Below are 27,211 nucleotides of genomic sequence, written 5' to 3'. Positions count from 1 at the left end.
AAACAGCCATATGATTTATGTATTATTTTATCTATCTTTGCTTTTGGGCAAAGAGACACAACCACTGGGACAGGAATAGGAATAGGAATAGGAATAGGAATAGGAATAGGAATAGAATAGAATAGAATAGAATAGAATAGAATAGAATAGAATAGAATAGAATAGAATAGGAGTATTTCAGTTGAAAGGGATCTACAACAATCATCTAGTCCAACTCTCTGAACACTCCAGGGCTGACCAAACATTAAAGTATTAAGGGCATTGTGCAAATGCCTCTAAATATTCCCCACCAGCACGAATGCACACCACAAATTGTTTTCTCACAGTTTTTGCTTACAGATGGGTGTGAAGATTGTGTGCTTTTGGTTTGCTTGGTAAAAATTTACCTCAGCTGTATTTTGGTCTTCATTGCCTGAAGGATAGGTGGGGCTGCAAGACAATGCATATCATATCAAGTAAATGAAAGTAAGAATAAAAAATAGTCTCAGTAAATTCAAAAGTCTTTTCACAGAGAACACGTCATCAAAAGACAAAAGTTTTCTCTCACAGTTATTGTAAAGAATGTAACAGTTAAACATTATCTAACTGTAAAAGTTAATTCAGAATGACACAGTTTTATATTACATATTGAAAATTAGTCAAGAGAAGACAGAGAAGAGCAAATCAAGCAATATTGAATAAAACTTGCTACATTTTTCCTTATTTTTCCTAATTTATTCCAATACTGCAGCTCAAATAAAAGTAAGATTCTCATATTTTTAATCACAAGATTACTTGTTGGAACACTTTGCTCTAGGAAGTGACACTAGAAGCTAGATGCTTGAAAGTGAAAACCTGAAGCATTCATTTTAATTTCATTCATATTCTTTTGATTGACAAAAGAAAATTACTTTCCTGTTTGTGGTATATGGCAGTGACACTCATATACTCACTGAAGTAATGTGGCAGTGATGACTTCAAAGTACAGTTATTGCAAGATACACATTCAGGGAGATTCTACAGTCTGCTGCTACTACTCATGAAAACATGATAAATAATGAAAGAATTATAGTACTTTGTTTTCTAGCAAGTACAATTCTGGACTTCACAGTCCCTCTGAGAAGTCTCAAAAAACAGTTGTAAATAGAAACAATAAACGTGCTTAATTTCAGATCTGTCTTCAAGTTTACAGCACCGTGTCTCTGCTACAGCAGTACCAGTGGGACATCACACCCTCCCCAGAGAGGCATAGTGCTGACAGCAAGCCTCACCTGAAATTGTTCCCTGAATGAGAGATTATCTCTCTTTTCCAGATGAAGTCTGAGGCTGAATTTTTTTATTGGCTTGGTGCACAGTGGCACCAAGGCAACTGATGGTTCAGGGAATGTGTCCTGATTCCTGATGGTTCAGGAAAAGTCCAGTCTCTGCTGTCTTAGCAGAAATGTGAAAGGGAAGATAAGCTTAACTTGACTGGAAATGCTGGTCACCATTCAGATGAAGACTTACTCATGGATTTGCTATGTGGAGAAGGTGATGACAAGGAAAGCTGTCAGTCACAGAGCTGCTCATCAACAGCACTGACACCCCATGCTTCTTGTTACACCATAAAAGGGGCCATGTCCTCCCCTCCCCTCCTCTCCCCTCCCCTCCCCAAGAAATCACAGACCTTTTGGCTCCCCTCACCCTTGAATCCTACAAGCTATTGATAAGGTTATTTTGCTGCATTTGGTTGCGTTTAAGATCTACAGACACCCTTGGGCATGCAGTGACAGGAAGAACAATTTAGTAGTAGCAGCAGCAGCAGAGGAAAGTACCTATTTCCTGTGAAGATGTGTTTCTCCAATTGTAAAGACCAAATTATATTTTATTACAAGACTGCACCAGCCACACTAGATGAAATTTGCCAAACACATCATTATCTTACAAGAGGTAGCAATTCCACAGCTATCACTAAACAGGGTTATGTAGTCCAGACAGTGCTAAAGCAGTTTCCGCAAGAGAACATAAAAGCAGAATTCTCCAGACTTACCATTTATGGAAAAATTTAAAACTGCATATTTAAGACCTGTGCTTAGAATAAATATCCACCTCTCTGGGATTTTAGATGGAACATGATTTTATGAATTTTCATTATGTCTGTGCTGACATGTCAGAATGTCTGACATCCCAGGCTGGCCCAGAGGGGACACACTAACTGTGGTGGACAGGGGAAAATGGCTCTCATGGCTGTGTGTGCTGCAGAGAGGAGCAGATGTGCTTGGGAGACAGTGTCAGAGTGGAGCACCAAGCATGATGGACCAGCATGTATTTTTTTCCCTGATAAAGGAACATGGAACACTACCAACTCAGACGGTAAAAGCTTTTACTCATCATACTCAGCAAGACTCTCATCTGTTCAAGTTTCCATGACCACAGTGCCCACGACAATTTGGCTAACAGCCACAGCACTGTCCAGAGACAAATCCTGCCAATAATCAGTAGTGAAGGAGCTAGGTTTTAGATAGCTTGATCACGATGCAGTGAGCTAGTGAAAGACTGAACAAGTCATGAAGAGCTCTCCAACCATGGACCTCCCTAGGATTCCTCAAAAGTGATTATGCTGCTATGCCAAAAGCATTCCTAGCTAGAATTTCATCCATAAAAGCCAAACAGCACTGTAGGAGACTGTCCTACCAAGCATAATTTCCTCAGCTGCTAAGAACACTGGAGAAAGCATCAAAAGGAAATCCCCTCCAAGCAGGAAAACATTCCTTCCTCCACTTCTCCCAAAAAGGAAAAAAACCCCAAAAACCTACATCCTTTTTCAGGCCAGTAAGCCTAATGCTTGCCTGAGTGTTTCCATGTTTCCTATTTTTTCTAAACTATGTCTGTCAAAGTGAAGGATGGGTTTTGAACAGGAGCATGGCATGAAGAGCCAGTGCCTTCTACTGCCTGTATCTTTGATGTGAGGATGGCAGACAGATGCCAGTTGCCTTTCTGAGATTCACACACAAACAGGAAATCTTTGGCCTGAGAGTTACCTCAGTGCAATCTTGTGGGGCAGTGTGAGACTTAGGGGGAGAAATGCCAAGGGACAGTGTAACTGAAGCATTGCTGGGGACACTGAAGAAAACACATTCTTACTTTCTGCTCTGCCATCTCTTCATTTGCTCACACATGGCTGCTCTGAGCAGGGCCAGTGATTTGTTTGTCTAAAATGGCACCTGTGATGAATTAAATTTAGAGGAGGGACATCAATAGGACTATAAATAGTAAATGCATTTTCACAAAAACAGAGCTAGGAAAACACAGAGCTAGAAGACTGTCCTTGATTCAGCAAGCACTCCAGCACTTACTTAAGTCTCAGTGAGGTTTAATGGGCTTTAACAATACTCTGAAGACTTTGCCCTACACAGCATTCTGAGTGATGATGTGAATGCACAAGGCATATAAAAGATTAAACATATTTGGTTTATGAAAGGCTTATCATCTTTGCTGGAGTTGAACCATTTTATATGAAGCAAACCCCTAAGGAGACCATTATTTCAGGTAATTTTGTTGGCTACATCTACTTACAAACTTTCTATTTCACTTCTACATCACACCCTGACCTACACAAGGACCTCAGTTAGACTAAATTATTCATTCCAGAATTTAGGTACAAAATTATGCATAAGATGTCAAGAAATGTGCCAAATTTTCAGATCCTTGAATGCTAAGTGTTATCAAGTATTCAGAAGAGAATTTATTTTGCACATGTGGAGATTTCTTATTTTTGTAAGCCACCATATAAAAGCAACTTCTAATATAAATAAAAGCTAATTTCATCTAAAATGCAAGCAGTGAGGGTAATTAAAATGAAATAAATGTGCAGTCAGTGAATCTAACTTCAGCCTCTTTAAAAAAAAATTTTTGTGGAATTGTTGAACTTACAGATCACATTACAACATATTTTCTTCCTCCTCAAGACATTCATCCTGAACTATTAAAAGTAAAGGAGCCTCTGAGATCACTGTGTACATAAACTAAGTCCCAAGCACCTGTTCAGGAATGAAAAATATGTTTTATTTCCAGAAGAATGGCTCATACCCCTTCACCTCCATTCAAAAGGCCAAATAGCCACAGATACTGCAAAACTGAGTAAGAGAACTTCTGCAAGCAGCTCCACATCACAGAACTATATATACACTCATATATAGCCACAGTTGTTCTTGTGCTGGTGAGAACATGCTTATGTAACATGCTTAGGAGAGACTCTTAGGAAGAGGAACAAAAGATTTCAGAATAGCTGTACTTCTGTTCAGCTACCTGGTGAGCAAAGCATCGGGCTGGAACTCAAGATACCATTGGGTGATACTGGGTGAGTCACACTGCCCAGTGACTCACAGAATTAGGATTGTGAAACTGATTTTACCTGGGACAAGAACTGCATATGGAAGAGACGTTACTCTCATTCCAGCTGGTGGAAAATATGACAATACTGCTCTTGCTGGACTTCATGAAGAAGCTGCAGACTGACCTGATTCAAAACTCAGATGGAAGCCAACTTTCACAAATTAGAAAGCTTTTAGGATGAAGCCATTGAGCCTACTCATATATGCATCCAAAATGCACACAAGCATACTGGTCTGGATCAAAAATACTTGTGCTACCTATTAAAAACAAAAAGGAAAAAGGTGAGCTCTACAAATTGTATCTATTGTTCTTTATAGAAGTTTGAAGCTTCTTTTCAACTATGAATGTTTGTGGTCATATGAGACCAACCCACTGCAGCCACTTCATAAGGCAGTATTTTCCTTCGAAACACTGCATACATTGTGTGGCATTTACATATGCCTCATTGTTTTGGGATAAACCTGGACATTATCAAAAGAGGCATGATCAGCAGGATGGGGGAGATGGTTCTTCCTCTTTACCCTCCTCTCCTGAAACCCCACCCTGAGTGCTGCATCCTACTATGGGGTTCCTGGCACAGGAAAGGCAAGGATCTGCGAGAGCAGGTCCAGAGCAGGGCTATCAAGATGATCAGAAGGGTGGAGCTCTCTTCCATGAAGACAGGCTGAGAGACTTGGGGTTGTTCAGCCTGGAGAAGAGGAGGCTTAGGGCTGACCTCTTTGCAGCCTCCCAGAACTTAAAAGGAGCTTACAAAAAAGCTGGATTGGATTGTGTATTAGGAAGAAATTCTTCACTATGAGGTTGTGAGGCACTGGAACAGGCTGCTCACAGAACCTGTGGATGCCACATCATCCCTGGATGTCTTAAAGGCCAGATCAACCCAGTCTAATGGAAGGTGACCCACCCTGTGGCAGTGGGGCTGGAACTAGGTGATCTTTAAGGTTTCTTCCAACCCAAACCATTCTGTGATTCTATCACTATATGAATTAAACAAAAAACACACAGAGATTTTCAAAAATACAGACCAAATGCTCTTATGAAATGTTTGAAACTATTTTGAATATTAAGTGAAAACACTCAGAGATAAACAGATATTGGGAGGTAACTCCATGCAAGAAAAATGCAGGCCTTCCGTAACAATTGTTAATGAAATTAAGCGCTACATGAAATTAATGTCTTCTCCCAGACTACCTGGATGGTAACCATTTCAAAAGCCAGCACTTCCCTTAGGAATAGAATTTAAATTAAAAAATAATTCTTTTTTTTTATTAGGAGGTGTTTTCTGGTACTTAGTATCACCTGTGTGAACAGCACACATGTGATTATTTTCAAATAAAGCTGTGTAAATTTTTAAACTTTTTCTCATTGCAATCCACATATTTAAATATGCCTTGGGCTAAAAGATCTAGAAATTTTGTCCATGAAAAGTAATTGTTTAATGTTAGATTCTTTAGCTAAATACAACAACAAATGCAGTACAATTTCTGAAAGCTGGCTTCTTGGTTACACTATGGCAACTATTTTGCAGTTTTACGTATTCATTCTTAAGCAAAAGTGAATAGTATTTATTGCCTATAAATGGCAGAAGTAGCACCACCCACATACTACAGTGCTTATTATACAGTTCTCTGCTGAAAGTCTGCTACAGTCTCTGTTTTGGAAGTAACTCCCAGCAGTATTTTTTATATATATATGGTCTTCCAGTTCTTAACTTTTCTGACCACATACCAAAAGCACTACAAAAAATCCAAATTACAGACTCATGGAAGATGAGATCACTGACTCCCACCATTAACTCAGCATGGGTTATGAATCTTCCTTTTGGCATTTTTTCTTGTTGCTGCCATCTACGTGAAATGTGCAGTCCAACCATACTCATCTGCGGTTTTTTATGTGCCTTTATAAAGTGTGATAATTTTTTCCAAGGCAGTAGTTATTATTTACACCTTGAAAATGCATAGTCTGATAATGAGAATGAGATACAGGCTTATCTCCAGTAACATAACCAGTCCATTTCAGGAAGAATTACTTACTCCACATTCTGCCACTGTTGTGACTCCTGCTGGTTTTCCTGTCCTCTTCTTCCCTCTTCCCTTCCAGTCATAGCATTAGCATTTATGATGAGTATAAACAGACCATACTTGGCAATTGCAAGATCTAGATGCATTGCTTGGGAATATATTTCCAATGTCTGCTATTTTGCTTTGTTCCTTCATTAGATTTGCTTCCAGCAGTACTCATGAGGCAGAAGTCTATTTAGTCTGGCTGATATAAATTCTCTCTTCCCCTGTTTCTTCATGACTCACTCTTGATTCTCATGCACAAGTTAATAATTTCTATTGATAATCCAAAGTATATGTGTAAATACTTTTTCATCCCAAGCAGCCTTAAAATGAAAAAATGCTTACTTTTAATTTTACACCAATGAATAACGAAAATATTGGATGTCTATTTTTTTATTCATGTTCATAAAACTGGATAAGACATAACTAATCACTGACTGATCCCTCTGTTATAATGTGCTTTTATTAATAATAACTATGCCATGTGATTCTTCAGGTAAACAACATCTGCTTTGGACCATTGCAAGTACATACAATGACATCAAGAAGAAAAGGAAGAAACTGGTTAACCAGGACTGAGACCTTTTAATTGGAGAGTCATTAAGATACAATGTCAGAAATGCTGGTTTTGAACTAGCATAATGAGTTTAGGGGAGCTAAGCTTTGGGCTGTAGTGGATTTGTATGACAAGATTTTCATGGGCATGGGGGAAACCTTTGCGGTTGCTTCTGTGAGAAGTTGCCAGATTTCCTCATGCCCTACAGAGCCAGTGCCAGCCAGTCCCAAGACAGACCTACTGCTGGCCACAGCCAAGCCCATCAGTGACAGTGGTAACATCTCTGTGAGAATATATTTAGGAAGGGGAAGAATGGCTGCACCACAGCAGCTGGACAGAAGAGTGAAAGGCACAGCCCTGCTGACACCAAAGGCGGTGGAGAGGAGGGGAAGGAGGTGCTCCAGGTGCTGAACCAGAGATGTCCCTGCAGCCAGTGGTGCAGACCATGGTGAAGCAGCTGTGCTCCACAGTCCTGGGAGGTCCATTAGGGTGCAAGAGACCCATCTGCCCCACACTGGGGCAGCTGGATGCCCACAGGAGGCTGTGACCCTGTGGGAAGCCTGCACTGGAGCAGGCACCTGGAAGGACCAGTGGTCCCATGAAGAGGGGAGCCCACACTGGAGCAGGTTTCCTGGCAGGACTTGTGACCCTGTGAGGGACCCACACTGGAGCAGCCTTTTCCTGTAGGACTGCATCTCATGGAAGGGACCGTGCTGGGGTAGTACATGATGGACTGCAGCCTGGGTAAGGACGCAAATGAACCAATGCAGGCTGAGTCTTTATCCTTCTGAAAGAATAATGGAAATGTCTGGCATCCCAAGGGTTTGTAAAATTGTCAAAGGGTGTGATCTATGTCAGTAAGATCAAGATGCTGAGCACTGCAGGAATCAAGCGAATATTTCAATCCCGTATCAAAACATACCAAGAGCAGAATAAGCTCTGCAGTGCAGTTCATGAGCAAAGAACCCAGCAACATGACAAAATGAAAACCACAAAGAGGTGCTGTATTCAGTTTATATACTGACATGAGATACAGACTTTGTGGCATTTCTGAACTACCAGATTATCCTCTCTAATGCTGTGGCCAAGACAGAATCAAATTATTTTTGTATTGCTTGTAATTAAAAATCCATTATAATACAGTGAAACACCTTCAAGTTTAATAGTTCCTCAAAGTTTGGAAATGTATTGACCATGGGCTTCTTGATTACTCAGGCTTCCCTCTACTTTGGCTGTTTGTATACAATAATGAAGTTAACACCTTTTAGTACTAAGGAATTGACATCACCCTTTGGCATGCGTGGAGCTTTCAAACATTACTCTGGTGAAAATCAGATTTGTTCAAGCCCATGGCTGGGTTATGTTTCTGTCACTGCCAGCTGAAGGGAACTTGATTATCCATGCATCCAAACAGTCCTATAATATAAATTGTAAATTTTTCAGGTAGATGTGAGAGAAATGCAATTAAATGATGACTCCTTTTCCCAACAGACAAACTGGAAAAACAACTGAACAGTTAACCTTTTGCTAAAGGATCTCTGATTTATTTTCTTTGGATGACTTAACAAGAAACACATACACTTAAATTATAAACTTCAAGTCTGAAGAAAAAGACAGATTTTTACTTTGTGATACGTGTAATTAGAGTGCAAAAGACAAAAAAGAACAGTGGATTCTGCATGGCTCAGTGAGTGCTCTCCCAACTCTTATTTTCAGTATTATATGACTCAGTAAATTCCTATTCCCTTAAATTCTACAGTTCCACAGCCTGAGATACATTTTTAAGAAATGAAGAAGTTCAACTGGGCAGAGACTGTGAAAATTCAAGTGAATAACAAAAGTTCTTCTATAACTTCCATTAGATCCATATGCTACAGTGAGTAATAAGCAGAATTTTAACACATGTACAGGAACTAAAGGACTGATTACTAACATTAGCAAGTATTTCTATAAGATAATGATTTGGGTTTTGCAGTACTGTTTGATCTTTATTTCAACAGCAGAATAAAAGTTATGCTCCCAGCATTGAAATAGCCTGACATAAACAAGACACAAGACATTTTATAAATCTTCCTTTCTTGTCTATGCATAAATGAGTTATGACCAGTTACATGCCTCAGTTACCTCTGCCAAGTTGGCTTCAGGAAAAGAAAAGAAGTACCCTGTAACTCTTCTTTTATAAAAAGGGACAAGGCAAACAATTAGGAGTCATGGTTCCCAAAATCTGAGATGAATTTCCTCTCATTACCATGCCCATTTCCTGTCAAACAGAATTTGCTTTACTCATACTAATGAAAATGTGTATGTGTCTGGAGTTTCAGAGTGGTATGCAGGACTGAACATGCATTTCTAGCCTCCTTATCTCAAAAAATGGAGTAGTAGTGGAAAACCTTCAGACAAGAGCAGCAGATTGTTTAAATCTCCAGAAGACCTTCCAGAAGCAGAATGACTAAATACGGTACAAATATTCAGCCTGTGAAAGGAGGACAGATGGAAGGTGTAATGCAGGTCTGTGTAATTATGGGTGTCAAGGACAGACATGGATTAATTGTTCATCAGCTTGTCAGGTATGAGATCCAGAGGCAATCAAAAAGGCAGTAAGAGTCAGATTCAAGAAAAAGAAAGCTGGTGAGACTTCAAGTAATTACTTGAAGAATTAATTGCTAAAGGATAGTGAAGATGCTAAAATTTTCTGTGGGCTACAGAGAAGACTGGATGATTTGATGAAACAGAAACCCACAGAGGATTGCAAAACACAGAGAAACTGTATCTGGCAAAGAAAGACCCTGCCAAGTACTACAGCAAGTGAAGGTACTCTGTTACTGTACTCCTGTCTATGGATAGGCTTTTTTTGCCACTGTTAAACACATGCTACTATGCTTAAAAGGCAGTAAGACTGTGACTGTATTCAAATCAGCTGAAAAATTTCCAGTAACATCAACACTGCTTATTTTCTTCATTTAAGGTATTATCCTCCAGATTGTAATCCACTACAGTTTACAAGTTCATTGTGTTACTTCACACAAGTAATGAGATTTTCATATCTGATACTCAGGAAATCAACACTTTTTTTCTAGAGGAAGTAACAGCACAATTTTTACAAAAAAAGGCACAAATTATCAAGATCACTTGACACTTCAACTGGTAGTCTTTCACTTTCAATTAATTTTATTTGGAAAAATAAAAAAAAAAAGGAAAAAAAAAAAAGAGATTGTTTTCATTGCTTAGCTTCATCTATCTGTTCCAGTACAGGATATTCATTTTCAGGGATCTGTTCCAACTCTTTCTTTGTTTGGAGTCTCTCCTACTTGACTGCCAAGACACTGTGTAGCTCTTGGTCTGTGTTGCTTCTTATTCAACAGCTAGAGAAAATTAAATATGCTTAAGAATCTTATACCACCCAAATACATGATTCATTTGATTCTCAAAACCTGCCAGGACTGCTACAGTTCAGCAATTACATCCACAACACTACATAGCTGACTTTTGGTGTCACTCACATGGTGTTATTTAAGGCTCCAGTGGTATTATCATATTTTGTTTTCTCTGTGCTTTCCCAGGAAATTTTAAGCACATACTCATGTCCCCTTTGATTTCTTTCATGTGAAGTCTCCAAAATGCTATATGGTAAAATGTTCCATCCTCTACTGCCAACACCCCAGCAAGACATTTTGTCCCACCACTCAGAGTGTCTCTCCATCCTGACCATTGCTAAAATATCAAAGGCATTACAACTCATAGTTTAAGTAATATCACAGCTGAAATCAATGGCAAGCAAACTCTGACTTAGCTAGGTAGGCTGGGGTTAAGGAAATGAAAAAATAATTAATTATTATAGGATTTCTGTTTAAATGTTCCAGGTCAGAAAGCAATGAAGAGTCAACATGTGTAAGTACAACAGTACTGCAACACTAGAGGTGCAGTGCAATAGCTCTATTTATTGTATAGCCTAAAAACTATTGATTCTCAAATTACTAGTACCTCTTTCACTAGGAAATGAAAGTGGTTTTTGTACCTCTTTGAGTCACTGTGATATGGCTTTACTGAACCATTCAATCTTAAATCTACTTGTAGTGATCCCCTTCCCCTTCAGCAAACCATTGTTTTATCTAATCCTAAAAACACTTGGAAATCTTTCCAGTATTTGCATATTCCCTGGTGTGCTTCCTCCTGGTCTGTGTGTTTCACTTGAACAGTTTCATAATCTTTTGGAATTAAACAGCTGTTAAACTTTCTTTTGAACAGGTGTTAATTACTATTGCTTCCTGATCACATCTCTAGTCCAGTTTATATCTTTAATCCTATAGCAACTTCTTTCCTTTTTTAAATATTTTTTAAAAAAAATAAAACTTGAAATAGGTATTTTGGATATGACCTCTCCTTGGTTTTAGCATTATACCAAAATTGCAGTCACGTTTCTGACCACTACTGAAACCCCTTAAGGCAGCAGAAGAAAATGGGAACGATGAGGGCTTCAGTTGCTACACTTTTTGAAACTTCAGCCCTCTGATTAGGAACAGGTCCATTGTCAGCAGTCCACAGATAATAAGGTATGATGAATTAGGATCTTTTGCTTAATAAATGACTTTCAGAGGTTCTTACAGCCTCTTGTATACTTGAATAAAGCTATTTACCTGAAGAGGACTATTCAGTTTATTTATATTGGAATTCAAGGTTTAGACATCTGGAGAAGGAACCCAAATACTCTCAGGTTTGTCTATCATCTAGCACTAGGACAGACCTTATATAGTTTGGGGGGTTTTGTACAACACAGAAAATAGTTATGATTATTAAAATTTGAATATATGATTATAAAACACCAAGGAGATAAGCACTAGGCTGTTAAAGGTAAGAACTGTGAAAACATGTCTGAAAATATAACACCCAAGCAACGAAGAAATGAGCTGAATTATGGACCTCAGAAAACATGAGTGTGGACTTTATCTGTTCTTCAGAACAGCTGCTACTGGCTTCACTTAAGCTGGCAAATCTATTTTGTGTGCAGCTTTTGGCCATCTTCATTTCTGACCTGGTAGCCATTTGTAGACAGACAAGTGCAGAGATGATCAAGTCAAATGCTTGCATTTATTAATTTTGTCATGGTAGTACTTAGCACTTGTGCTTGTTTGATTAAGGAATTTACCAGTTGCACTGTAAAGTACTATCTAGTACTGAGAGGGATAAATTATCTGCAGATGACAGATATTAATAATCAATGACTCAGAAGAAATACAACTTTTTTGTGTGACAATTCTGAAAGGTTTAAAATATTCTTTTAATATTGTTCTAATTTTAATATTAATTAATGTATGACACCAAGAACTGAAAAGTAATTTCTGTGGACCAGTTTGTGACTAACTCAAACATGGTTACCTAGAGAAGCTGAATGGATTGGCTGGCTTTGATCCCTACAGGTCTTTTAAACACAGCCACCCTGTGCAGCTACTTAATAGGTCCATGCTAGAAAAAGGGGGCAACTTACTCAGTGTTTTGTAGACAGGTGAGTGCAGAGATGATAAAGAGATTTAAGACAAAAAAGATGGAATCTTGATTATGTGTCTCCTGTTTTTACCAACAAAGGTATCAGGGATTTCAAGTTACTGTTTTTCTTAATCAATCAGCAAGGACCATATCCAGGTGCACGTCCCAGGGCAAGTGAAACAGTCATGGCCAGGATGATGTTTTCTACATTGGCTTAGATGAGAAACACTGCTTACTCTGAAACCCCCTTTTTCACTGAGACATATCCTCCTCCTCTGTTCTCACAATGGTTCTTACACTCAGATGAAGGAGATCACGAAACACAATCTGGTTGCTGCCTTCTGCCACTGCAATGACTCCTTGTGGAACATCCAGCAGGATCCTGAGGGATCACATTACAGAATCATAAAAAGGTGGGATCACATTATAGAATCATAAAAAGGTTTGGGCAGGAAGGGACATCAAAGATGATCTATTTCCAACCCCTCTGCCATGGACAGAGGATGATACTCACTAGATCAGGTTGCTCAAAGCCCCATCCAACCTGAACACTTCCAGGGACAGGGCACACACAGCTTCTCTGGGCTACATTTTCTTTTTTATTTTATGTACACTTTGCTCCTCACAAGCAGGTTTCTGAGGAGGCTTCAAAACTGTGTAGCACAAGAGTATTCTGCCTCTTCTCAGATGCTTTCCCTGACAGCTGCCATGTGCAGTTCACCTCAGATCAGTTAAAAACTTTATTGTTACACTTACATGAATCTGATTAATATACTGCTGTGCTTTTAATTGCATAAGTTCTAACTTCTTCATAAAAGTCTGCAAAAAAAGTTCCTTCTGGATAACAAACAAAGTGTAAGATAATAGATTAGTCAGTCCTAGTCAAGCTGTATTTACTACTAGACTTGAGAAAAAAATTCCTTTATAGGAGCTGTGTCTAAGTTTGCACAGTGTCAGAGCTGTCAGCTCCATGGACAAAAGTTGCTGGCTTTTAAGAAGCTTCCACTTCTTAGGAGCCTCTAAATTCACAGGAAAAGTAACTGCCTCTAAGTTTTCCATGTCCTGGTAGGTTGCCATTAAGTTCAGTTCACATGTCCTCTCTGTTTGGGGTGGCAAAGAAGCCATACTTGGCCAAGAGCTGGACTCAGTCACTTAGTTTTTAAATCTTATAAAGAAGTGCAGAGAGATAAATACTCACAGGCAACGAGATACTGATATAAGTCTGTGTGCTCACACAAGACAGACACTTTAAGAGGCTGTATTCCTGAACTCTGGGGAGCTCTTCTCTTTCACCTGCCAGAGCAAATATTAACTTTTCGTATGTGTCAGCTACACAGTGCACATAAATATTTCTCTCTACATGTAAATAGACACATGTTCTTCTCTTATGTGTGTGTATAAAGCTCTATATGCATATACACACAAAACTGTAAGGACCTATAAATGTGAATATTTTGGCACAGAATACAATTGGAGCATCCATAAACCTGGAAATCATTCCATCATAATACAAAGTCTAGTTTCACAGTTCACATAAGCAGATAAAACATTACCTTACGCTCAGTGAAATTTATGGGATTTACTGGAAGTATTAATAACAGCTTGAACATACTGAATATGTAATAGTACACTAGAGTTCTGCTTATAGTAGAGACTTCCAAGACCAATTTTTTTTTTCATTTGATGTGCTATAACCTTGAAATTGAAATTGGTTTTTGGATAAATTCAGAATTTGGATAAATTCAGAAATTCTGTTCAGAAGGGCTCCTGTATGTCTTAAGAACGATTAAAAAAGAAGTCTGGTTTAAAAACTGTACATGTCATTCCCTACTTGATTTTCATTCTTAAAGTCAATTTCCCAGCAATGGAAAGATGAAGGAATTCTTATAATCAGATGCAGTGAGATTTTAGACCTTGTCAACTACAGTAGTATATTTAAAACAAAGATTCTCTGCTTCCCTCCATGAATATTCCATATATATGAGTCTGTCAACTGCAACAGCAAAAGGTATTTAGACAGAGAATGGAGAAAATTTTATATTACACAGGACAGATGCTGGTTGCAACCATGGCAATAATTGCAAACAGATGAATGTTTCAGGACTACACATTTTTCTAAAATACTCAACAATGAAAAGATTTTGGATTAGATTCTCGACAACTCATAATTGCATTGACTGCATCAGAGTGGAAGAGTAAACACAATATATTTTTCATAAACTGCTAAATTATTGAGAAGAAACTAGAAGCTGCCAGAGCACTATAATTCTCTTGAAACTAAGGGGAAAAATTTTCTAAAATTACATCATCTTTATATATGTAGGACAGATGAGAAGGCAAAATTTTTTTATTTTCTCTAGTGGTGTAATTTCAAAATACTTTGACCATTATCACCACCTTAAATTCACTTGTGATCCTAATATTTCCCTAAGACCAAAGAGCACACATAGTTGCAATGTAAAACAAATAAATACACAAATAAATGAAAAAGCACAAAGCTTCTGGGATTTTAGGAACCTTTAAGATATGCAAAAGTGGCTGAAGGAGTTTTTTAACGTGGTACCTTTGGCTACAAAATGGCCTTCTTAAATGACAGCTACTTCCATAACAAAAGTATATCATAAAGAGAGTTTTCTCAAGGAGTTGTGGTAAAGAAATGGGAGAAATTTTGAACAATGAATTGAACATCTGAACCAAAGTCATACTTCCAAGGCAGAATGCAAGCATGCAAAGCACAAACATTTTTAACATATTTCTAACATCTGAGAAATTGTTAAAGAGATGTTGGTTTGTGCATTATAGATATTTTTCTTTGTTGTCATATGTAAAATAATCACCTGAACTTTCAAATTATACTTCTTAAACCTGGATTAAGGAAAATGTGAAAATGTCTCATACTGAGAAGAGGAACGAAGCCAATGCTTAACAGGAAGCACTTCTGAAGCTGCTTTCAGTAGAGCACCAGAACTACTTCATGCTTGAATACTTTCTTGAATTAAAGTTAAATTAGAAGGAAGCATCTTAATTCTTAAGATGAATTCCATCATGTGCTGGCCATAAAGCTTTGCTATCATGAGCAGTGGACTGGTTTAGGTAATTTTTATTGTAGGCTTTGTTTTTCAGCAATGAGTTTAAGGAAGGAATGTTAAAATAACAGTAAGTAGGCAATTTGTCAAGAAAACACTAATGGAGTAAGATGACTAAAGTGTCACGTTGCCCCAGTACACATGTCAACCAACCCATTATGTTTCCAAAAGAAAATCAAGCCCTTAAAGATGTCTATTATCTAACTGTCACTGGGAATATCATGGGGAAGATGAGCATGAGCTAACCTACTTGAGTGTGCTAGTGTCTCTCAAGAGTCATGGTCTTCATTGTCCTTTATTTCCTTGATTGTTCTGAAATGACACCACTTACTGTTTTGACCACTTCTGTTTTGAAATGTCAACTTATTTCTATCCTCCTCAAAGTCCCACTCTTTCTCTTGCTATCTTTCCCACATTCAGAAAATCTTGGTTTTATCAGAAGCATGGTTGTAGATTATCACTGAGAAGAATAACTAATAATAAAATAATAATAACTAATCAGTAATGATTCTTTCTAAAAAATAAGGACCCTGACATGTGGACTTTGGGTAGTGCAAGATACTACATCCTAAATTACTTGTTTCTGGGGTATTAGTAACAATGCCCTGAAGAACTTCAAAGGCTCTGAGGACTAACAAGAAAATGAGTTCCTTGAACATATCCCATCACACAGACCTACAGACCACACACAGGTACTGCTGGCCCAAACTTCTCCATTAAAGACAAACTAAATCCTCTTCAGTCTCAACAAGAGCTCTCCTACAACTTCTTGACTTAATGTACTGAGCAAGTGAGTGGGAAATCTGAAGTTAATGAGGGATATGGGTGAATGCTCAGGAACACATCAATTAAGGAGACATTGGTAAAACCCCTCCCTAATGGCAAGGAAATACCCTGCCATGAGAGTAATGTTTCTTTAACAAAATAAACAAGGTAGGTGGCATACATCTAGATCCTATACACTTGAGAATATCTTTTAATTATAAAAACTTATAAAGCTAAATCCTGTCTGCACTTAATCCAAATGAATTTTTCAGATGGACAAAGTCCTCACTTGGCTTAAAGCCGGCACAAGCAGTAGCAAAAGGAGGGTGGTTTCTAGGAAGTGAGTGCACTAGGAAGTGAGTGCACAGGAAGCACAGTGGGGATGAATGAGAAATCCTTCTTTCATCCTAACCCATCCTTGTGTAGTCAAGCTAGTTCAGTCAGTCGGTGCAGCTCTGAGGATGGACTAGTGGCCAAGAACTGAAATGCAGTCCACCTCACTGAACATCCCCTGCTTCTCTCCCCTGTGGGTGAAATCACACTGAAAAGAAGGGACTTTCAAACCCCTGTTCGTTCTGCTTGGTTTAAGTATTTTAAAAAAAATAAATTTCAAATAAAAAAAAAAAAGAAAACCGAAGAGAGTTATGTGGAAGTTTAGTTCTACATAAAAACATTGCAGCAAAATAAATGTAATCATCTCAAATCGCATCAGTATTTGGTACAGCTGGCCTCAGTGCATAAGCAAATATATTCAAAGTTAATATCACTAAGTTCACTAAGCTAAACAATCATGAATAAAATATTTTTATGTAAGTGGACAGACCAAAATATTAACTTGCAATTGCTCTGTACAAAGCAAGATGCCTTTTATGAGAAAATACAAGAGTAGTTACAGACTAGAAGTTAGTGCAAGTACCTGCCTATGCCATCAAGTTGAAATATGTGATCTCTGTGCCATAGGTACCAGGTTCTTTAATAGATTAAAAAAAATAGTGTAACACATTCCTCATATCAGGCTTAGGAAACTTTATTAATCATTATGTGACACAACAAAGTACTTCAATTTAAAACATGCGAAAAATAAAGCTGAGACACGTATTCACTAAGCCAGGAATCCAAAACACTGACATCCAAGGCTGGTTTGTCATCCCAATTTTCCCTCATTACAAATAGGAAGAAATGCACTCCCTGTGGAGGGCAATTAATTTCCTTCAAGATATGTCATGTGAATCACCCCATGAAGTTGCCAAGTTCTTCCTAAAGGCTATACAGACTCAGAGGTCTGATGCTACAGTGTCTAGTTTAATTCAAAGACAAACAGTCAGTTACTGCCTTGGAAATGACAGTTTTGTAGCTAAGAGGCTTAAGGCAAATTAGGCAACTGTTCTGTAGGCAACTTGGATTTGGTTTTATTCATGGCCAAAATTCCTGTGTTGCAGTGGTGTTGCATGTAGTGTTGCAGGTATAAATGTACTACAGAACACATCAAATTTAAAAAACAAACACACTGTGCCAGAATAAACAAGTCCAAGGCATTTATTGCTGCTCTCATAGCTTTAAATCATTACCATCAGAAATGAATGGCCAGTACCTCTCCCAATCTAAAAAATAAAAAGTTGTCAGTATAAACATAAGTGGGATACAAATGGGATATTTTAGCTATTTTTCAGTGGAAGATAGACATAATCCATTCAGCAATCAGTGCTGAAGTGCAGCAGAAGGATTGCTTTTGAAGTGGTCAATAATAACATTTCCACATAGACATCAGTTAAAACTATTTCATCACTGAGAGATAATTTCTGTATTCAGTGGACTAAAGTACACTGTGGCACTGGCAATGCTGAAAACACTTGAAGAGAGAATCTGTGTTTTCCTTCCCTTGCTCTACATACAATGTGTTCTCTCTGGAAGACAGACACCTTGCTCTTGGAGGAGGCAGGATGTGAGCACCCAGAACTGGGTGTTCTTCTTTTGCAAGAGTCCAGCTGACACTCCTGTTTGCCTTGGCACAACTAGAAGCTGTATTTCAGCTAGCCAACCCATTCACAAACTCCTAAAAATTTTGAGAACAGACAACAAGATACTTCAATTATGTTGCAGACATCTGTTATTGTTATGATGCATCAATATCTGGAAAGACAACAGGGTCTTAAGACTGCTTAGAAGAAAATCAATGTCTATTTACTGTCTTCTCTGAAACTACTTGTTTGGTTGGGTTTTTTAGGTTTTTTGACACCAATAGGGTAAGGTTCATCTCACCTTACTTCAGCTTTGTTTGTGTGAAATCAAACAACAATCAGCAGCAATAAGTATCTGATTTCTTTCCACTCTATGGCAGGTATAAATTGGATGGATTAGTTTGTTCACAGGAGGTTTCTGTCTCTCTCCAGTGACTATACAAAGAATGTAGGTGGTTGGTGTTTACAAACACAATCTAATTTGTGGGACCTAGGTGAAAAAAAAACCCACAGGCCTTCACTGCAAAAATCCCTTTTTACAGATTTTCAAAATTTTCCATTAAAATATTTTTTTTATTTAAATTAATATAAAAAAATGTACTAGGGGTAATCTTAAATCAGACACAATATGACCCTTCATCTTCTGCTGTAATCCTATTGTTCATTCCTTTAGTCAAAGGAAGTAAATTGGTCTGGCTTACTTTTTCTAATGGAAATAAAAATAGCAAATCAAGGCACAGAATACAATATTGACTGGTAAAGATAAATTTAAAGTATTTGAATTTTTAGAAGAAAAAATATTGAAGAAAATACCATTTTCACTGAATGTAGATCTAGTGCCCTACCTTCTTAGTACAGTACTCTCTGTCCTGACAAACTGCTAATCTGTTAAAAACATCTGTACACTAGATTTCATCTCCAAATCTTTGATTTGAAGTCCCCTGTAGTCTCCTGATTTAGGGCACTACAGAAGGATCGCTGGTGAAAGTTTAACCATTAATTTAACAAACAGCACTGATTCTACTAGAACTAACCTCAGGCCCCGATGAGAGTGGGCACTTTAATTAAATACCCACTGGTGGGTTAGGAGAAGAAATTTGAATTCTCAGTGAATCTCACAGAGTCTACTGCAGGAAGGTCCTTACTGGCAGAATGCCTACATCTCTCTAGGAGATGTGAGATGTAAGGAGTAGTGAGGCTCTCAGGCCAGAACAACTTTATACCATACATTTTGGGCTGGACACTGAGCTGCATTAATGCTCTGCTCATGCTTTATGACCTGGGTTAATAATCACCCCCACTACTTAACCATCATCATCATCAGAAAGTTGCTGGGTTCTTTGGCAGCAGCTGCCTCTCTATGACAGACATGAAAAAACCAGACACCCGAGCTGAAAAGTGACAAAAATTTAAGTAGCTATTGAGAGTTTGCATTAGACTCTATGTTTTGAAGAATTTTGTGAAAGGAAACTGGATTGCAGAGGTGGCAGCTGGCAAACTCCCAGAAGTTCTGAGTTCATGCTAGTTACAGATTTTTAAAAGTTAGCACAGCAGCTTGGAGCATGTGCGAGTGTGCGCATGTTTGGGTTTGTTTGTTCGTTTGTTTTTTTTAAATGTATGTTTTAGGCTGATTATAGCAACCATTTATGCTGTATCTACTGACCTCTATGCTTATTCAACCTTTATGATGTACTAGCCTGCTCTGCACAGCTGAAATTCAGCAAATCTGTCTTTAAGAAGAAAGGTTCCTTGTCTTGGAGTTTCCTGCATGATTAACAGAGAGACAGTCAGCTGTGGAGGATGCTTGTTCTGTTACAGAAGATATGGCAAAAGACAGAGGATGTTTTACTCCCTGCTTCAGCCCCTCTCTTTCAAAGAAAGGAAGAGAAACACTCCAGGTTCTCCCTAATAACTGGCAAACAGGTATTTCATGTCAGTTCAGGGTTATCAAATGTAGCCACAAAAGGTTAGCCCGCATGCTACAAGACCTACAGGAGGCTGAGTCCTCCTGGGTTCCAGCTCACAATCAACTGATCCATGCTTTGCCTGACTATCTGGCACAAGGACATGAGGAGCCCAGGACTTCTTTTGCCAGTAGGGTCTTGGGCATGGACAGAGTTAGCGTAAGCTTTCTGATTCTGATTTCTGATTCTGAGCCAAGGAAGGATGTACTTGTGGTCCTTAACACTGGTATCAGAACCCCTCTAAAAAAACAAAACCAAAAAAGTCTTGTTCATCCTGGAAAACCAGCATATGAGCTTGACTGCTCAGGGGCTGTCCATGCACCAGTGGTGGAATGGAGACCTTTGCCTCCTGAGGAAAGCCTCAGAAGTTCTCAGTGATATGTGGAAAGCATCTCCAGAATACTATAACCACTTTGCCTGAAAAGCCCAGTGAAAAATCTTTCTCCATTTACTGTTCCCCTTTCTACCCACTACATAATACACCAGATAATATGATTATAACAATCAAATGGTTCATCTGACATGCACAAGTATGTCAGAAGTTTTTGAGATTAATATATTGAGCACAGACTAGGTGACCAAGAAATTGCAGAAACTGTCACAGACTTCAAAGATTAGATTGAATTGGTTCATAATCTTAGACAAATGTACAATTCACTCAAGTTTAAGGAAGTTCTCCTATCCCACTTCAGCCCACATTTGCTGAAAAATACCTTAGCTGTAAAAAAAAAAAAAAAAGTCATTTTTATCCAAGGTTCTTTCCAGTTTTCATCTCACACCAGTCAATATCTAAACTAGAAATGCAGTTGTAAAAGACTGGAAGAAGTAATTTGAGAATTTAACAGACATTTGAAGGGAGAAGAAAAACCTCAAATGAAACCAAAACAGCCCGCAACTGCAAGAAGAACATGATACAATAACAAAGACATTTATTTGTTACTTTAGTCTTCTTGGCACACTGAAAACCTCTTAATTCCTTTGAAAACTTCACTGTACAAAGAAATTGTCTTATTTTTAGATGTTCCTCTTTTGTCAGCCTCAAATTCTATTTGAATGAAAGGTAATGCTCCTTTGAAGGACTTCTGCATGCATATCTGTTACAGAAAGATTTAATTTGCTCAGCCTTCCCCTGTATTCACTTAATAAAACTATATTAATTAATATGTACTTAGTCAGGAGCTTTTTTCCCAGCAACAAATCACAGTGGACATGAGGATTCTGGTTCCATTGTTGCTGGTGTTACACGAAGACTATGCTATACTACTTAAAGTAGTGTCAGTGTAATAAAGCATGGGCAAGTTTGGTTTATCTTCCTCAGTGATTTAGGACTTCTAAACCAGATGGTTTCTGGAATTTTGTTTTGTCACAAAACACGGCAGTGGAAGACTGATTTACACACAAAGTTTTACTTTCAACCTTCCTTCAGCAATTAAGAACACTGTAGTTGAGAAAGTAAAAAGAACATAACCCAACACAACTTAAAACTGAATAGAAAAAGTAATGATAAATCTGACACTCATAAAGCCATTAAATGTCTGAATAGAACAATGCTCCATCTATTTTTATCTGCTTTTGCTTTAAACAGGTTATAACAGTCTTTTCTTCCTGCTTCTATTCTGCCTTTCCATAAGATAAGTTATGGTGACTTAGTCATCATTTTCAAAATAAATTCAGTCCCTTTTAACACTGACTACCAGTACCACCAGAGGCAAGTAGAGAAGCCACAAAGGATTTTCCTTGTTGGTTTTGACACCTCACTCCAGTGAATCAAATCCCAGAAAAAGCTGACAGATTAAACAGTGTACTGGTATGTACAGTACCAGTACAGGTCTCAGGTCTTAGGAGGAGCAGTGATGCACACTTTTCTTTGCCATTTAAGTCAGGCAATAAACACACATACAAAAAGGGAAACAAAACGTTTTTCCTACGTGAGTCCTTCAATATATACTCGGTGGTCTCTGCACACTGAAGAAATGCAAGGCCACTGTCACCAAAAGCAGAGCCCCATTGGTCAGGACCCAATGTTTTCAGTAGATAAGAAAAGGTATCTAAAAAAGATAATCAAAATCATCTCTAGTGACCTCAATTTCACTTAAATTTCAGCTAGCAGTATTGGGCTCTAAATAGCATGAGATAAGAAGAAATGGAATTTTTTTCTGGAGCTATTTTAAGGGCAATGACTGCTATACATAGAGTCAGAGTAAGTGGCTGAAGTTAAATTTAAAAGACAGACATATTTTTGTTTTCCTGTTTCCAAATAGAGTCTCATCTGTTCCTAGGTCTGAATAACAGAAGAAAAAACAGAGAAAAAAACACAGTAAAGAATGCCATCCTTCTGCAAACAAAACCAAGGCATTTCAGTGTAGAAGGCAACACCAAAGGAAAACCATGCTCAGTTTTAGCTATTTTGATATTGAAGGATAAAGCTTATTTCTGAATCTTGCCTAAAAAAATGGATGCAGATTCAGGTCTTCCAGAATTTCTGCTATTTTAGAACAGGTCTAAAGCACTCTCATTGGTGCCTGGCTTCTCTAACTGTACACAAAACTATTGCTTAAGTGAGTATAGTTAATTTATGGAAAATTCAGTATGCTTGCACAGAAAACCTTGCTATGCTATCCAGGTGTGGGCTTTGAAGAAAGTAACGAAAACACTGAAACGTTCCATGTCACTGCAATAAAATTAAACTTGAAATTTCAAGCAAACTGGACTTAAAGGTACTGTTCTGTTGATATTTAGTGAGTAGAGCTTAGAATACTTCCATTCTGTCTATTCTGCATCCTACAGAAAATATCTATGTGCACTGTTTCTTAGAAATACTTATTTCTCAGATGAGACCAACATGTATCTGTTGCCTTTTTTTTTTTACTTTTTTTGTTTGTGGAGTACCCATTCCCTGTAACAAAAACATGTAAAAGAAAGTGGTTTTATTTACTTCCACCTGAAAGGTGTTATAATATTGGAAGAGCCATCTCACAAGTCATGTGTAGGGAAATCTAAAATTCGGTTGTCATGCTAACATGAAGTCACTCAACTAAGTCCAGTAAAACAAAAGTGCATAAATGATGCTTTCTGGTAAAAACAGGGAAATATTAGATTAACAAGAAGCTTTTGACAACGGTAGCCACAACTACAGCTGTGTGCCTCGGCAGTGCTGAATTTCTGTCGGCATTTAAACCTCCAGAGCATCAGCTGCTTCTTCCTAGCAGGACCATAGCTTCTCTCCCATCTCCCCCGGCATCAGGGCCTTGCCCGTGTAAACCCCCAGAGGGGGATGAACCCAGAGGGTTCATGAACCTTCCTCTGCTCCAGGATCCGTCCCACGGCCCACTTCACCCTGCTCTGCTCCCGCCACCTGCATCTCGCCGTCCTCCAGGTCCCTGCCGGGGGCTGACAGGACCCTCGCCTTCCCGGGAGGGCACCTGCGGCGGCGAGCGAGGCCGCTCTGGGAGGGACAGCGCGGCCGCAGGGTGCGACATGTGCTCTCCCGCCCGGCGCAGCCGGGGCCGCTGCTCCCAGCGCCGGCAGCAGGAGGGGGGCGAGGGCGGGCCGGCGGCGCTGGCAGCGGAGCGGGCGGCGGATGCGGAGCCTCCTCCTGCCCCGCGGAGCGGCCCCCGCCCGCTCCCTCCGGCCCCCTGCGCGCTCCGCTGTGCCGCAGGTGGCACCCAGCGACCGAAGGATGCCGCTTCCCACGGCAGCGGCTGCCGGCGAAAAATAACGTTTATTACATACAAGAGGAAGGAAGAGATCCTAATATTCCTCTGGACTATCACCAAGGGCCAAAGGCGTGCACGATGTCGCTTTATGCTGCTTGAGTCGGCGCAAAAAGTTACCTTAGACATAGGGACTTCTTTCTTCCTTTTTTGCTTTTTTGTTTTTGTTTGCTTGTTTTGTTTTGTTTTTCCCCGGAGGGTCAAAAAAAGTAATTAATGGCTCAGAAAGAGAATAGATCAAAGTTGATGAGAACTTACTTGGTTTAGGTGCTTGCGTTGACAGCCGGCATCTTCCGACAGCAGTTTTAACGGGTCACGTTTTCCCATGGAAGTTGTACCCTTTTCAATCCCGTTTGTAAATTAAATCCCTTCAGAAGGTGTTTGTTTTATTTCACTGGCTGCCGTCCATCTCGGGCACTATCCACATTTTTTACTTTATTTTCTCCATGTTTGGCACACACGCAGGCACTCTCGGACGCACGCCACGAGTCAGCGGGTGCCCATCACCTCCGGCCGGGGGGACAGCGCCTGCCGCCGGGTTCCGCTGCAACAGATGAGAGGCAGGCTCTTTCCCGGTTGCTTAGCGCGGCATCTCCTCGTTCCCTCGGGAAGCCTCATGCCGGCTGCAAAAAGTACCAGCTCCTCCCGACGCGGCGGTCCCCTCCGGAGCGCGGGCTGCGCGGCGCGGGGAGGGAGGAAAGACACCCCAATACCGGCAGAAGGAGCGCAGAGGGGCGCACGCCGGCTTTCTCCGTCCCCGCCGCTGCGCTCTCTCCCGAGCCGGCCGCAGGCTCTGCCTCGGCGGGCGCCGTCCCGCCGCCCCCCGCCAGCCCGGCCGCCGCCCCCGCCGCGCTGCCCCCGCGCCCGCGCCGCGCCCGCCGCCGCCCGCCTGCGCCCCCCCGCGGCCGCGCCGCGCACCGCGCCGGGCTCCGCGGGGCTCCGCGCACAGCCCGCCCCGGGGCGCTCCGCCGCGCTCACCGGCCGCCGCCCCGGGCACGGGGAGGAGCGAGAAGGCGCCCGCCGAGCGATGGAGCGGGGCGAGCCGGCGAGCCGGGAACGCGCACCGCTCGGGACCGCTCGGGAGCAGACGCACCAAGGAGCAGCCTCGACTCCGCAGAAAGTTCGCTGTTACATCGCTCGGCATTTGGGAGCGCCCTGACCCGCTCCATGCAGCCGCGGTGGGGCTCTGTGAGTCCGCCTCCGCGGGGACCTCGCCCGGCGCGCTTCGAGCCCGCAGCCGAGGTTTGCTCCAGGTGGCTCGGCCGACGCTCCCTCCCGAGGCGCGGCAAAGGCTCTGCCCTGGCAGCGCCGCTCGGCGCAGCCTCCAGCCGGCTGGTCCCTGCCCCTGCGCCGCCCCAGCCTCCCCCGGTGCCCCCGGGTCAGCCCGGCCTGGACCTTACGGAACCGAGCCGCAGCCAAGATTGGTAATAGCGGAGCAGGGGAAATGAGGCTGCTCAACACCCAGTTCCTCACTTTACTTTTCCTTTCCCTAAAAAACTGTGACATAATTTAAAGGCACGAGATTAGAAATGACAGGAAAAAGATACAACGTGCAGAGACAGATGCATAACAGAACATCCGTGTCTTTGCTGAGTTTTGTTTGTTTGTCTGGGGGATAATATAAATAGCAATAATAATAATAATAATAGTAAACAACGACAATAATACTGATTTGAGATATGTTTAGTCTCAGCCCCGCGTTGGGGTCTGGACACGATGCGCACAGGAGGCCACCTGCCACCACGTGCAGAGCGTGCCGTGCCCGGGCGAACATCCCCGGCTGGCTCCCGCCTGGCACTGCCAGGGACCGGTTTCGCACCTCGCCCGTCTCTTTGGATGAATAACTTCCAGCGGGGCTCCGAGAGAGAAGCGGGTGAAATAAGCCCAGGGCAGCAGCAGGCAGGACCGAGTCTCAGCGGGGCGTGCAGCGTGGCGCAGGCAGCCCAGCCGCCAGCAGCCCCTTCGCTCCCTGCAGCGCCGGGACGGGAGTGTCCCTCGAACTGCGTTTCATCCGCCTCGCTGGAGCACACCGAGCAGTGAAGCGCTTGCCAAAACAGGCGAGCCTGAAAATGCCGCTACAGCAAATGTGAAGGAACCTCCAGCCACAGCACACTCGAAGGCAACTGTGAGAACAGGAACCAGACCACCAGACCTCCACGGGCAGCAGAGGTGATGCAATTAATCTGCATTAAGCTGTGCAGTGAAAATGCCAGATGGATTCTGCTCTGGGACTTCCACGGTTGCAGCATCAAGTCCCTGCATCAGACTGCTGTGTGAACCACTGGCATACTTATTTTAGGTGTGCCCCAAGTTAGGCACTGCTGAGATTTCAGCAGAAACATACTGCCTTTGGGGACCTGCTCAGAAAGCAGCCCCATCCCGCTGGGCAGTGTGCAGTACAGGCAGGCTGTAACAGGTCTCTGCAGGTCTCTTCCTAAGAGATGTCAGTGGAGATCAACTCGTGTCAGTTGAGGTACAGCTCAAACACCAAAAGCAGCTGCTTGGAAAGCTGAGCCAGTCATTCTAGTGCATGTATGCAAATGTCTGTGTAGACCCATCCGTGCATATCCACACCGAGGCAAGGAGAGAGCTGGGTAAATAGAGGCACGCTAGAGGGCCTGAGAGCCTGCGATGAAAGCTATGGCTGCTCCATCAGATTTCGTTGGAACTGGCAATGTGAGCACATCAAAATATTATTGGAGCATTTGTGCCTCTCGTGCAGGCAACCAACACCGCTGATGTTGCTCTGTGTTGCTACAGATTGGAAGTGTAGTCACAGCTTACTTTCAGAGGCACTTCCCAGAGCAGAGTGCTTTTTTCCCCCCACATATTTCCTTATTAGATCATGAGAAGCCAACTTCTGTTTTGAGTGTAATATTTAATTTTTCACAAGCAAATACCTCTATAATTAACAGTATTTCCTGTGCCTTTTTATGCATATTGTGACATTTCTACTCTGCAGGGGTGAGCGCAACATGGCACTATCAATGTGTTTTACGTTTTCTGGCATTTTATGTATCATAACCCATTAGCAGTCTCCCGTGGGTCTTCCCAAGCTTGTAATTCCTTATTAAACTAACGTTCAGATAAAATCTCTGTGGTATCACTCATGAGAATTAAGTAAACAGAATTTTACCTCTGTTTCAGGACAGTGGAGTCAGGATCCTCGCAACATTTTGAGTGTATTCCTGTTATGTTTTATTCCTAACGTGGAGCTAGCTGCCAAATGTTTCTCAGCAGTAAATACTGTAATCAGGAGAGGGAAGTAAAGG

At 40.9% G+C, this 27,211-nt stretch overlaps 1 protein-coding gene across 4 annotated transcripts in view; it reads right to left on the bottom strand.

The window, feature by feature from the left end:
- Window positions 1-25,296, bottom strand: part of TRPC4 (transient receptor potential cation channel subfamily C member 4) — a 128,636-nt gene extending 103,340 nt beyond the window's left edge. Inside the window, exons 1-2 of one of the 4 annotated variants that reach the window (XM_086881455.1) lie at window positions 25,033-25,296; window positions 24,198-24,483 (exon numbers count right to left, since the gene is read on the bottom strand). The gene's annotated coding sequence lies outside the window, so the exon portion shown is untranslated. Of the gene's footprint in view, window positions 1-24,197; window positions 24,773-24,917 lie in introns of those variants that run through there. The other 3 variants (XM_086881454.1, XM_086881453.1, XM_086881451.1) reach the window with 3 other exon arrangements.
- Between the last annotated feature and the right edge of the window lie 1,915 nt (window positions 25,297-27,211).

Source organism: Cyanistes caeruleus, chromosome 3 (genome assembly GCF_971803275.1).
Source record: "Cyanistes caeruleus chromosome 3, bCyaCae1.hap1.1, whole genome shotgun sequence".
NCBI lineage: Eukaryota > Metazoa > Chordata > Aves > Passeriformes > Paridae > Cyanistes > Cyanistes caeruleus.
Note: the sequence above shows the minus strand (reverse complement) of the source record. Positions and strands in the feature narration are given on the sequence as shown.